Source organism: Choloepus didactylus, chromosome 9 (assembly GCF_015220235.1).
Source record: "Choloepus didactylus isolate mChoDid1 chromosome 9, mChoDid1.pri, whole genome shotgun sequence".
Taxonomy (NCBI): domain Eukaryota; kingdom Metazoa; phylum Chordata; class Mammalia; order Pilosa; family Megalonychidae; genus Choloepus; species Choloepus didactylus.
Window position 1 is genome coordinate 98,447,711 of NC_051315.1, and position 13,486 is coordinate 98,461,196.

General features: G+C 46.4%; 1 protein-coding gene across 4 annotated transcripts in view; it reads left to right on the top strand.

The window, feature by feature from the left end:
• The window catches only part of NRP2 (neuropilin 2), a 119,445-nt gene that overhangs the window by 16,114 nt on the left and 89,845 nt on the right, over positions 1 to 13,486 (top strand). The gene's annotated exons all lie outside the window — the stretch shown is intronic.

Consider the following 13,486-nt stretch of genomic DNA (forward strand, 5'->3'; position numbering starts at 1 on the left):
GGGAAGAGCCTTCCTGAGTGACAGGTATAAGGAATAACAAACACCTTATCCTGGCAGTGGAGAGAGAATTTCCCATCTTGAGGTGGAGGAGTAGACTTAAAAACCCCATTTCTTATCTTTGGGGTTTACCTTCCTTTTGGAGGTCTGCCCCCTTCCACGGCTGCTACCACATGTAAAAATGTCACCAGCTTCCTTAAAATAATAATAGCCACATCCCTAAGCAGAAACTTCCTCTGCTTGCAGCCTTGGAGAATCAAGTTGTTATTTTACAAGGAGGCAGCTGGTTTCCTTCTAGAAAGGGACAGTAAAAATGCTGGGACTATACCAGTAGGTCAGAGATTCATATTGATTCTTGATAGTGGTGCTGCACAGGTTAGAGTCTCAAAGCTGGTCTTGCGGATTTATTTAACAAGCACTGTTCTTGTGGCTTTGCAAATATTAATCCATTTACTCTCACATCAGCCCTGGCGGATTGGTGCCATTGCAATGTCCATTTTGCAGATGAGAAAATGGAAGCACAGAGAGGTTAAGTAAGTTGCCTGAGGTGACCCAGCTGTTCTTACTACATCTGTTCTTCCACTTTGGATATGTGTGACTTAGGAGATACCAGGTGGACATTCAGACTTTTGTGAGTGTTTTAGAAATGACTTGCTAACCCCATGGTCCCTGTAAGTTAGGAAGGGGAGCTGGCAGGGTTGGAATGTCAAGAGTGTAAGTGCGCTTTGTACTGTCTCGCAGGCTCTATCACAAAGTCTTTCCTATTGAAACAAAAGTGAGAGTTTCCTGTGCAGAAGAGAAGGTGCCACTGATAATGTTCTACTCCAAACAAGCGCCTGCAAGCCCCTGACTGATGGGTGTTCAGGGCTCCCCTATGATTAATAAATAGTCTGCACTTTCTGTGACTAAGGCATTGGGAGTACTGAAAATTAATAAAGGTACAAGGGGCAGGTGAAACTCCTAGCACTCATTTCAGAGCAGGCCTAGGTCTGGCCCTTTGCTTTCTTGTGGCAGAAACAAGGCCCCTCTTTAACTAATGCTAGACTGCGAGGCTCAGTGAATTGATGTCATTATTATCCTCCTAGGACTACTTTGCACCTACATAATGGTTTTCTCTGAACAAGAGGTAGTCTTTGTTGAAAACCAAAGGGTTTCCGGATGTCTCTTGTGACTAAGAGTCACAAGACGGAGCTTCTGGTTCCAGATCCACTCTCAACTCGGTGGATGACACAGGGTAGCTCGTCAGTTCCTCTTTGTTTCCTTTAAATGCACACACTGGATACACTTGCACAGCATTTTTAGGCTTCCGATCCCCTGACAGTGGACTTGACCAAGTATTTCTGTTTGAAGAGCTTTATAAGGTGTTTTTCGGTCCTGGTTCCTCTTGCCGAGCTGCAGGGGCTTGGCACGAACTGCAGCATAATGTACAAAGCACTTGGGTTTGAGCTCAGAGAAATTTGACTAAGCACCTCTCTCGACTGAGGGCCAAATTCGGATATGCTTATGCCAGCAAATCTCCCAGGGAAATTGCTAGGAGGTCATCTTGTGTATATCCACAGTGGCAGAGGAGGGAAGGAACAGCCTTTGGAAGGAAAAGCTCAGGGGCTAGTGAGCTGGACTTAAGACATGTTGGGACATACAAAAGGCCAGAAAAACATGCTCCTGCCCAGCTTGGGGCTGTGGGGTAACCCCTTCCCTTTACACGACTCAGTCCCAGATGGGGAAAACTGCAGGCTGCTGGGCCACTGGCGTCGGAAGGGACAGAGCAGCTGCCTCTTGCCGAAGCTGGAGTAGGGGAAGCAGGCGAGTTACAGTTTATCTTCTGGCATATCATCTTTACTGAGTTAACTTCCTGTTTCCTCCCCACCGCCCTATCCCCTGCTTCTGGCTTAACCGAAAAATTCAGGAAGGTCAGAAAAAACTTTCTGTAGTGTATTGCCCCCTGTGCCAGATTGTCAGAAAGCCTTTATTGGGGTTAAACCTCAACTACTTAACCTTGCCCTCCATGCCCCCTCCCCTGCCCCATTCCTCCTCCACTCCCCATTCCTCTCTCTTTCTTATCAATTTTTATATTGAGAAAGACACATCTGGTTCTTTCAACCTCTCACTCTTCAAGGTATTGTTAACATATTCCCCTGGCCATTTGCATTCAGGAAAAAAACTGGCTTCTTCTCCCCCACTGCCTTATTCTACTTTCTTGTGAAAGGAACAATTAATCTAATTGAAGTCCTGGAAGTTCTGTCTTGTTCTTGCTTTCCTTCCCTTTCCCTGTCTCTCGGGGGCTTCATTTTCACTCCAAGGGAGCTCCTGGGTTTGGAAAGCACTTACTATCAAAGGAAATTGGCCTCCTTTCTCCTTTCATTTTGGGTGCAGTTTCAAATTGGATCTGGCTGTCAATGCCCACAGGGTGGGTTCTTCCCCAAAGAAAACTGCCTACACTGTCCTGTGCTGTAGCAATACCCTAGCAAAAAGGGGAAGTGAGGAGGAAAGTCAGAAAAAAGCTGTCCCAGCTATGGGAAAATGGTGGTGGCCAAGATGCCTGCCCTCATGTTCTCCCTGCTTCTTCCTGAGCTCTGGGGTCAACTGCAGTGATTGCCCCATGACCCAGGAGCAGGGCCCTGATGGGAAAGGATTTTCCTGGGCAGTGGCAGGAAAGAGAGCCTTTTGCTCTCTGTACCTTGAAATCGGCATCCCAAAGGTTGGGGCTGTTGTTGAATAAACCCCAGACAGCCCTTTTCCCCTAACGGCCACTTGTTAATTTTGTTCCACTCAAGCTTGCTTGCTGTCTGCTTGGAAAATTTCATTCACAAGCCTCAACTTTGTCTGAGCCAGTGCAATCCTGTGCCACCAGCTCTGGTGAGCTTCCACTGGCTCCTCCCACTGGCCGTTTGTAGAGATCCAAACCCAGAGCACCTTCAGGCTGCCCGTGGCCTGTTTAGCACTTGCCAGCAGAAACTGGAGGCCACTGTGGCACTGCCAGTTCATGTGGCTGAGGGCCAGAAGGGCAGGACACGGGGCTGTCTGGGTGAATGGGAAGAAGCCACTTCATTCCCTGCGGTGGTGAAGTGGCTGCTGCTGCTTCGGCAGAGAGAGGCCTTTGTCTTGAGTCATCAGCCAAGGGGCTGGACGTTATGGTTTTGGAAACACACACACACGAAGTAGAGCACATTTCCCACTTCTGAAATTTAAAATATATGTTTTAAAAAAAACAAAACAAAACAGTGACCTGCATATGATACACAGCTCATGGATGATTGCTCAAACAGTCATGGCACCCTCCTTGCCCGTTCCAGAGGCTCATCAAATAAAATCAACTTCCAAAGTCTGGGTCCTTTTAAGAATTGGTAATTTCCAGATGGGTACCTTCAAAACTGTGCTTCTTTCAGAAAATGCAAAATCCGCTAGGAAGACTTGAAAGAACATTGCTTAGGCTAAAATCCTCACACGGAAGTCTCCGCTAATGATTTTGTGTGTTATTTTCAGCACAACAATATCTCATTTGCCATACATCCTTGAAGAACAGTGCTCTAAGTGGAATTTCCAGGTACTAAAACATACCCCATTCTTTTTTTTTAAAGGATTCCTGATGAGTTCATTGGAAACCATGTGCCAAATGTCCGTCTTAAACACAACCAGTATTAAGGAGAGACAACTTTTTCTTGTTGAGTCAGGCTTCTAATTCTAAACATGTTTTTGCAATAGATCCTGGGTAATGTCGTATCTGGACTAGGCAGATTTAAATTTGAATCTTTTGTCAACCTTTTAAACTCACCATGCCCCTGCTTCCTCATCTGCAAAGCTGTGGCGATAACTACTTTGCAATATTGCCCTGCCTTGCTTATGGTGGATACACAGTAATTAAGAATGATGTTATCATTTTTGTATTGTGCTATATGGGAAAGTCTGGGACTTTCTTTTACTTACCATATTCTTGCTGCCATTTCCTATTGTCAGAATGCCTGCCCTCAGTAACCTACCTCTGCTGACTCATATTACTCTTGGACTGTTTATCAGTTTTGCTTTAGAAGGTCTTACTGTCTGTGGGGAAGTTTTGTTTCTGGGGTCAAAACTTTGCTCCAAGTCAGTGTGATCTAGGGCCAGCATTTCTAGTTTGCTTCTAACAACCAAGCTCATGGCCACTTGAGGACTGGGGCACCCCCCTCTCCTTACCAGGCCCCCACCCCTCCCCCCCACCCCCCATTCGCCTTGAAAGAGCATCAGTGCCTGAAGTCCTCAGCTTTTATTGTAGCTGTTCAGGGAGCTTTCTTTCTGAGCTCCCTCCTGTACTCTCGATATTTGTGGTTTGGGGATATTTGGCCTATGGCTAAGAGTCCTGGGTGCACAAGGTATTCTTATGTTTATGGCCAGAGGAGCCCCCTAAATCTTAGAAGATGTGTCTCTTTCTCCCCAAGAAGGGATGATATCTTAGGAAGGTGGCAGTTTCCCGGGCTGATGAACTAACCACAGAGAACAGAGGGGAAATCTGGCCCGTCCCATCCCAGCTAACAGTGGTTCCCTGTGCATCTACAAATGGCCGCCGTTCCAGTCAAACAACCAAATACGGCCTGACATCTGCATGGGACCCTATGAATTCCCTTGCTTTGACTCCCTCCCTCCACTCTCTGCAGTGTCTAGTTGCACTCTTGTATTGCCCCTGCTCTCAACTCCCAGAGTACTTCAAGAGCCCCTTGATTTGCTCGCTTTTTGTCCATGTGTGTTGATCTTGTGTTCTGAGCATGTAAATTCCCTGAGAGCAGGGACCTCATATTTCATTTCTGTGCCCCTTCAGCACCTAGTCCTGGTAGGTGCTGAGCAGTTGCATGCAGAGGATTAGTTAGTGGGTTTTGTTTGGTTGGTTGTTTTACATTTGAGATGCCAGCCAGCAGGCCAGCATGGCGTGGCCCTGCATTGGAAGGCAGACATCTGTCTTCTCTCTCCGTCCATCTTATGGTGTGACACAGTGAGGCCAGGACACAGGCTGATGGAAGTCACTAACCTCTCTGTGACTTGGGTCTCTGATCAGCTCTTCTTTGGGCTCAAAGAAGCTAAGCAACTGGCCCAAGTTCCTGCTCTCAGAAGTAGCAGGGAAGGGATTTTAAGCAAGAGTACTACTCTTCAACCTGTGCTCTTTACTCTCTGTTTTTTTTGCCTCCGCTACACCGTGTGTTCGGACTGGGGATATGATACGGGCATGTGAGCTTACAGTGCTGGGGAGATCAGGAAAGGCTCCCGGAGGAGGCGATGCCCAAGCTGATCCTGGAGAAGAAGTTAGCCAGGCAAAGGGCAAAGGGGGAGTGTGTCTTGGAGGTGGTCCGGGCAGAGAGCAGCATGTTCGAAGACAAGAAGGGGAAAGAATTTGATGCCTTCAAGAACCATAGTGATGGAACATGGCTGAACTCAATTTCCTTCCTTGTCGACGGTTGCAAGGGTAGGGTAAGAAGGGCCGTCATTGTGACTTACTGATACAAACTTTCTTCCCAGGGAAGAGATGCCTGAGCAATGCTATTTAACTTATTTCCTGTCCAGGCGACTTCCCCCATCTCCTTAGGGACAAGGGCTGTTGTCAGGAAGCAGGAAAGGCTGAGACTGTGGGGACTGTCTGCTGCCCCCACCCTCCACGGCCAGGGTCTCTACAATCTCATACCCTACATCCAGAGATCCCTATTTTAATCCCGAAAGTGGGGTTTGACCTGGGAAAATCCAGGTAACCCTTTGGAATAAATTCCGCTAGTCAATTTATACTCCTACACCAGACTTTTCCTAAATGCATTTCTCCTATGAAAAGAGGGCTGGAGGCCAGATTGCCCAACTGGAGGTGTGGCCTCAGCTGGAGTCCCCTGGAGTCTGGAAATAACAACAGAGCAGAGTGAGAGTCCTCTGAGGTTGAAGAGGGTGCCTCACGCTTAGGAGGGACCCTCAGGTTGATGACTCATGAAATTATTACAGATTTACTGCCTGCCGAACCACAGAAATATCCTGATTCCCCCAAGGACCTGATGAGCAGTAATACTTGTCTGTATTGCAACAACCCTTCTAATGACAGAAACAGATCCATCTCCAGGTACATGGTGCAATAAACTCCCGTTTATTATGCTCTAACCAGGGCTCGGCTGGTGGCTGACCCAGCGCAGCACTCACCAACCTTGACCGAGGACTCCACCCAGCAACTTCAGCTTGTGAAACAGTGGGAAAAAAAATAACCCACAGCTCGTTCTCCTCCTCCCACCAAGGTTAAAGAGCAGTTGGGACAATGGTTATTTTGGCAGTTTGCTCTTAAATATGCGATGTTGCAGTCGTGGCTCTCTAAATGCAAGCTTCACTGTGGATGTCCTTCTCAACAATGTATTTTACCTTCTGATTGAGAAAATCACTTGAGATTTTATAATACACAATCCCACTTGTTCTGCCTCTCAATCCTGGCACCTTCTCCGAACCCAGAGATTCCCAGAGGGCCTATGCCTCACCCCATGTAACTCCATGTAATTCTCCCATCTGATTACACCGGGTGAGTGTCTGTCTTAAGAAATTCAGTGGGAGCTCCAGGTGTGGAGGGATAAAGAATAGAAGGGAAATAAACCAAGTAAGAAAATAAGATTTTTTTCAAAAAAGGGATTTGTGAGTTCTATAGGAAAAAAAATTCTTAGTTTTGTCCTTTTTAGTGGCAGGGAGACATAAACCTTTAGATTAACAGAAACTCAAGAGATAATGTAATTCCATTCTTCTACTTCTGCCTGGATAAATCATCCCAGGAAAAGAAAATATTAGCTGCTCTTGTCTTTCCTTCTAGAAAAGACCCTCCATAATCGTCCTTCATAATGGGACCTAGTGCCTTACAACTCATCTCAGTTGATTGCAGAGTAGAGAGTTGTATTTAATTTACATAATCAAAAAAATTTTTCCCCTAGAATGCATATTCCTGAAAAATGTTGGCTGGGTAAAAATGAAATTTAAAAAAAGAAGAAAGGGGGGAAAAAGTTGCGCTTAGGTTTCAGGGGAGGGAGGGCAGCAAAGGACTTCACGTGATAGAGGAAAATCCACAGGATATTTTCTGTCTTTTTTTCCCTAGCTTTGTAGCCAAGCATCTTGGCAGTCTGTGTGTATTTTTCTGCTCTGCCCCATTAGGGATTCAACTATATGCTTGCAGGCTGTGTGGAGGGGCTGGCAATTAGACAATAATAGTGAACATTTATTGCGTTCTCACCATGCGCCAGAAGATACTCCGAGAACTTTCCATGCTGTACTCCCACAACAACCCTATGGATCTAGTACTGCTATTACTCCCATTTTATAGATGGGAATATTGAGACCCCAAGAGATCACCAGATAGTAATTCTAGGGCTGGGATTTGAATCCAGGCGGCTGATTTTTCTAATCTTATTCACCTTGCCTCCCACCCAACACCCCCCACCCCAAATCTCACTCTTTGTACTTGTGTCCATCTGCCTAGAGCTGTCATCTGCTGTGCCAGTGCTTAGGTATTTGAGGCCTCTCCAATTTCTTTAGATATCCTTGACAAGCCTTTTCTTTTCCGTTTCTCTTTTTGTTCCTTTTCTTTGCCTCTTCCTGCCATGCGGTCACCTCCAGATTCCAGCAGAGCAGTCAGGGAGAGAGCTCTCTTTCTATGTCTTTAAATACAAAGCTGGAGGCCTGACTGTCCCTCATGTCAATAGTCTCGTCTGCCTCCCTGTCATCCACCTTTCAGTCCCTCTGTCCCCCAAACCTCCCCTGATCCTCTGCAAATTCCCTGCCCTCCTCACCACCACCTTCTCTCTCCTGGCATCAGAAGCTGTGAGGGCTAGTAATAGAGTGTCAGTGGAAGTAATTGATTCCTCATACAGAGAGAATTCTCCTGCCTTTAGTGTCAGTGGTGTGAACCAGAGACTTGGAGGGTGAGCGAGACGTGTAAACAGTCCATGGCTGAGCTGTCAGAGAGTAAGCAGGAGGGAAAACGGTGGAACAAATAATTGTTTTATTGGAAAGAAAAGGAGTAAATAATATTTCAGCCCAGGAATTGGCAGTTTGAAAGAGGTGGCTGAGAGCTAGGCGCAGAAGGAATTGCGAGGCAGGTTTTAACACAAGAGTTTTTCTTTGTCTCGGGATAGGAGTTTTCATCTCCCACCCCACCCCCACCACCACCTCCCATTATCATCATTATTATCATTAAAATAATTACCGTAACAATTACAGTTGATGAGACCTTAGGTTTATATAGCACCTTTCATCTAAAAGTTCAAAGTGATTTGTCTATGTGTCATCCCTTTGAGAGTGGTAGGAGGGTAAGAGAGTATTATTATTTTTTTGGTCTTATCCACTGGGGAACTGAGGCACCAGCAAATAGAGGATTTTAGTCCAAGCCATAGGACAGGTTCGACAGTGGGGTCCAGACTCCTCTTCTGGGGGTCTCTCCTGCTCTCCCCACCCCACCCTTACGCTTCTGTAGCTCCCACAGCACTTCCCTGGCTCTGATGCTGCCTCCCACACGTGCACTGAGCCAACAGCCTGCTTATGGCTGTGGGATAAATAAAGGTGCTCCAAGTTCTGAGTCACACTGTTCCCATCTTGCTTGGACACTTCCTGCAGCCGGGTTCCCTTTCCTGAAGACGTTGGTGTCCTTTGGAGACATGTTTCCTCATGTTCTTGTGAACCTCCAGCCAAGAGCACCCTACATTCACCAACATTTGTTGCTTCCACCCCCAGCAAAACAAACCACCACCAGATCTTTTGGAACAGAAGGGGCATGTCTATGATGGGGGAGACAGAGCTTTAACATGCATTGTGTGTCCCCTGCCGAAAGCACAGTGGCAGTGTGCTGGTTGGAGAGGCGGACGCTGTTTCAGCCGACTGCCCACTGAGTGCTATATTCAGAATCTCCACCCTGGCGTGGCAGCAGCCCCTTCCTGCTTAAGACATTAGTGGAAGCCCATCGTTTCTGCCCCACGGTGCTTTTTGCATAGTAGTGACAAGTTTGCCCCTGGAGCCAGGAGAAGCTGTGAGCTCTGTGATCCAAAGCTCCAAGTGAATGAAAGCCAAGAGCCAGGCTCATCACACCTGCCACCTACTCCCAAACTGTCCCCTGCTTGGATTTCTGTATGGCACATTTTTCAGATGAGTTTTGTGTTTTCCAAGTCTTGTTATGGAGGCTGGGTGCCAGCAAAGTGGGATAGCAAAATGAATTGGGAGTCTGACTCTCCAGAAAAGCAAAAATTGACTTGTCCTATGTAGCAACTGATTCCCTGGTGTCCAGTACACCTGTGTCCCTGGCAGGCTCCCATTTTTTGGACAGATGGGGAGCTTATGACTTGCTATCACAGCTGGAGTAACCTGTTGGGGAGGAAGCCATTCATTCACCTGGGAGCATGAAGGAACACTGCCAGCACACCAGGGCCTCGGGGTGATGTCTCCTGACTCCCTCAAAGGCTACCACTGGTTATGCCCTCTCCAGGCGGCCCTGGGAAGCACAGAGGCATGATCCCGTTCCCATGTATGATGTGACGCACTCAGGCGGGAGAGCCTGACTGACCCAGGCAAACAGAGGACAATTTAGTGACCATGGCCCTGCTGGAATTCACGGTCACACCTGAATACCTGTCTGCAGGTGGCCTATTTGAGCTACTGCTGTGGCTGTTGCCTCCAAAGAAGCAAATGGAAATAAATTGTGGGCTTTTCTTACCTACTTTCTACTATGGTATCATTGCAAAATACTAGCCACAGGGCCCTTTAAGTTGACTGCAGAGGGTGTGGCTTTTACAGACACCTACAGCAGGCAGAGGAAAGACTCAACACTCATGCTGAAAACAGCCTGCCCAAAAGCCTTCAACTTCACCTTGGCACTGGTTACCTAGAAAATCATTCCTTATGTAAGCAAACTCATGGCGTCCAAGCCTGTCTCCCGAGTGCTTGCGCGTCCAGGAGCGGAGCAGTGCTGGGGCCCTACAGCTTCAGGAATGCACTTTGCTTCCCTGTGGGGGAAGTGGTGTTCAGCCAAAGGGTCAGGGGAGAAGTGGTGGAGGCTTTGTTGTGTGCCCTCGATTCTCTGAAAGTTCATCTACAGCGAGACGCGTCAGACGCCGTGTCTGGAGCGGCCTCCTTCCTCACGTTCAGAGGCGTTCTTGGCAGCTGGCTCCACAAGGAACAATGAGCTCGGCGGGGCCCTTGCCATCATCCCAGGGCTTCTGCAGAAAAACAACCAGCAATTATAAATAGATGTTATTTGTAGTTCCCATTTTCTTGCCTTCAAGGTTTTTTGGAATAATTCCTTCAGTTTGTTTTCGGTTTTTCTCTCCGCATACTTCCTTTGCTGGGTGCTCAGATTTCCTCCCTTCTCAAGAGTCCTGGTGACCCTGGCTGGGAGGGGATTGCAGATAAGAAGCCCAGAATATCGAAGATGTGTGATGGGAAGAAACAGAGGAGGAGAATGAAATTGTCAACAGCCTCTATTAAAAAGGCACGTGGCAGTGATGCAAATATACAAACACACATAAAGTTTCAGAACTATATGAAGCTTGGAGTTACTTATGTAATGATGAGGATGATGATAGCATTTACAATTGATATCTATTTATGGAGCCCTAACTTCATACCAGGCACTGTGCCGAGCCACTGATGTACATTAACTTAGTGAATGTTAGGGAGCTTGAGTGCTTTGCTCTTTAAGACACAGCTAACGGGGTGGGGGGCTGGTTTGAAACCAAGCCAGGTAAACTGGTTCCAGAGCCTGGACCCAGAAACAGACAATTAAAATAAAATCTCAAAAACTAAAGTTGCTGAAGCACTGTTGATGCATTTGAACAAGAGGAGGAATTTCAGAAACAACCTTCCCTAGGCACCAAAGTTGGGGGGCATTGACACTGTCTCTAACTTATGACTTGTCATTTTATCTTCATGTTATTTTTTTCCAAAGCACCATGTGTGTGTAACTCTTCTCTCCCCCAAATGCACCAGCGTCTAAAGCAGACAATCCTGTATTGCAGAACACTTAGAATAATAAAAATAGCCAGTATCTGTCCAGCGCTTCTAAGGCAACTGGCACTGTCCCGCTCCTTTACGTACCTTCGCAATCCTTCTGACAATCCCACGAGATGAGAGCTATTCTTGTCTCCATTTTATAGAGGAAGAGTCAAGCTCAGATAGGTTAAGTAACTTGCCTGCAGTCACACCACTAGCAAATGCTGGAAACTAGGGGGATCTGTCCACAAAGCCCACATGCTGCATGGGCATGACACCCTGATAGACAGATAATGTTTCTGTGTAACAGTGGTTTAAAATGCTTTTGTCACAGAGCCCTTCCCTAGGAAAATGTACATACACCAAATTTCTGCATATTTACAGGAGTTCCCCAACCTACTGAAACTCATCTTTGGACCCTGCTGGAAATTCATGGACTTCAAAGACTATGTGCTGTAGATGATACTTTAGGAGCTTTATAAATACACAGGATTCTGTTTCCTCACTCTGTGGGTCATATGTTCACATATGGGTGAATATGCGCTTATAAAAATACCGTACTTCCAAAAATTATATTATCCCATCTGAGCACTTACAGGTTAGATTTTGTTTTGCTGGATGAGTCTTGAAACCATGAATTCCAAGTCCACTCACTGATTTTATTGGTGATTTCCCTGTTAATTTGGACAAGTCCTTTAGCTTTTGTTAGAAGAAAATAACTAAATAAAAAGAGTGAGCTGCAGCCAAGTGTCTTTCATACCTCATTCCCATTTTGTGAAAACCTGAGACCAAGAGGCTTCTTTGCATCTAGTAGCTTCTAAGGCCGTGGCACTGTAGCAAGCTGGTAAATCCATTGCTCTCAGCCCTTGTTCCTCAGTGGGGCAAAGGGAGAAAGGTGAGGCCTGGTACCCGGGAATGAGCCTGCTTTACCTCTGACCTCTCCTCCTCAAGTGACCTTGGGGGTCACTTAACCTCCCTGTATCTTCATCTTTCTGTATCTGCAATGAGTAGAAATCGTAACAGTGGGTATTACGAGGATTAAATGAGATAATATCTAAACCCAGGGCCTGGCCCATAGTATGTGCTCAAGAAACATGAGCTCTTTCCATTGCGATACTAGTTTCTTATTAAACAGGCAGCACCGATGAAGGGAGAAATTCAAGAAGGTGAAATCAGCATCTTAAAAATGCCACCTAACGTCAAGCTGATTTCTCTAAAAAGGCAAGGGCCTCAGTACTGTACTGAGCCCAAAAGCAGACCTCCTGGCGTTGGGGCTGAACTTGGCTTTGGGCCTGAACTTGCCGGAGACCTCAGCTTTGTGCAGACCTTCCCTGCTTTCTCCCTGCACCTCTGGCAGCTTCTTCTTTGGGAAGTTAGACATGACAGTGTTGTTTTTTCCCCCTCATATTTTCCCTGCAGGTTTTAATGTAAAGATTAATAAGACATTTGTAGATGCCTTTGAGCTTGCTGGAAGAAAGGCACTCCAGGAGGTGATAAATTCTGTGGCCTGGATAATCTACTCATGAAATATGGAACTTTGAAAGTGTGAGAAAAATCTCAAATCACTTTGACAGCATTTTAATTATAGTTGATTTGTTTGCCGCTAATAGTGAAAATGCTGTCAGCATGACTTGAGATGTTTCTTCCACTCAAAATGTTATATTTCGTGTTTTTGAGTCACGAGGCAAAGTTTCAGTTTCCAGATACAGCCAGAATAGCTCAGTGAATGTGTTACGACACAAAGGCAGCAAGTATAAAATGGACCAAACATATCAAACCCCTGGGACATCATTCTCTCTATAGAATGCATTCTTCTTAACATATAACACTGAGGCCAATTCCCTCATTCATTTATTCACTTACTAACAAGCTAATGAGCCCTATGATGTGCCAGCACCCAGCAGTATCAGAAATTCAGCAGCAAAAAGGCAAGGTCCTTGCCTTCATGGTGCTCACTGTCTAATGCAGGAGACAGATTATAAACCAATGAACAAGTGTATCAACAAGACCTTTACAGATTATGGTAATAGCAATTAAGGAAATAATAGGATGGTGAGAGACAGAACAAGGGCTCGCTGGCTGAGATGGGGTGATCAGGGCAGGCTTCTCTGAAGAGGTGATGTTTGCACGTAGACCTGAAGGATGAAAAGGAACCAGCTATGGAAAAGGCTAACAAAGAGCATCGTAGGCAGAGGGAGCAGCAAGTGCAAAGGCCCAGAGACTGGTAAGGGCTCACTGTGCACAAAATGTCTTACATTTTTATGATGTAACTAGCATGAAAGGTGGCTGCAGCGTCTCTGATTGACAGACCCCAAGTCCCATGGACTGGACACAGCTTTCTTACCCAGGGCACCTAAGAACTCTATGATGTAGAAGTCCTCTCCCAAGCAGTGCTGTGTGGCAGCTATGAAGGTGGACTTGGGAATGGGCTAGATGTGGCTGTGCCCTGGTGAAGGACCTTGGCTGGGTGGTTCTCCTGGCACAGGCTCCATTGGCTAACCCAGCCTTTGGAACCCTGCTGGGAAGAGTCTAGCATGGATAGAGT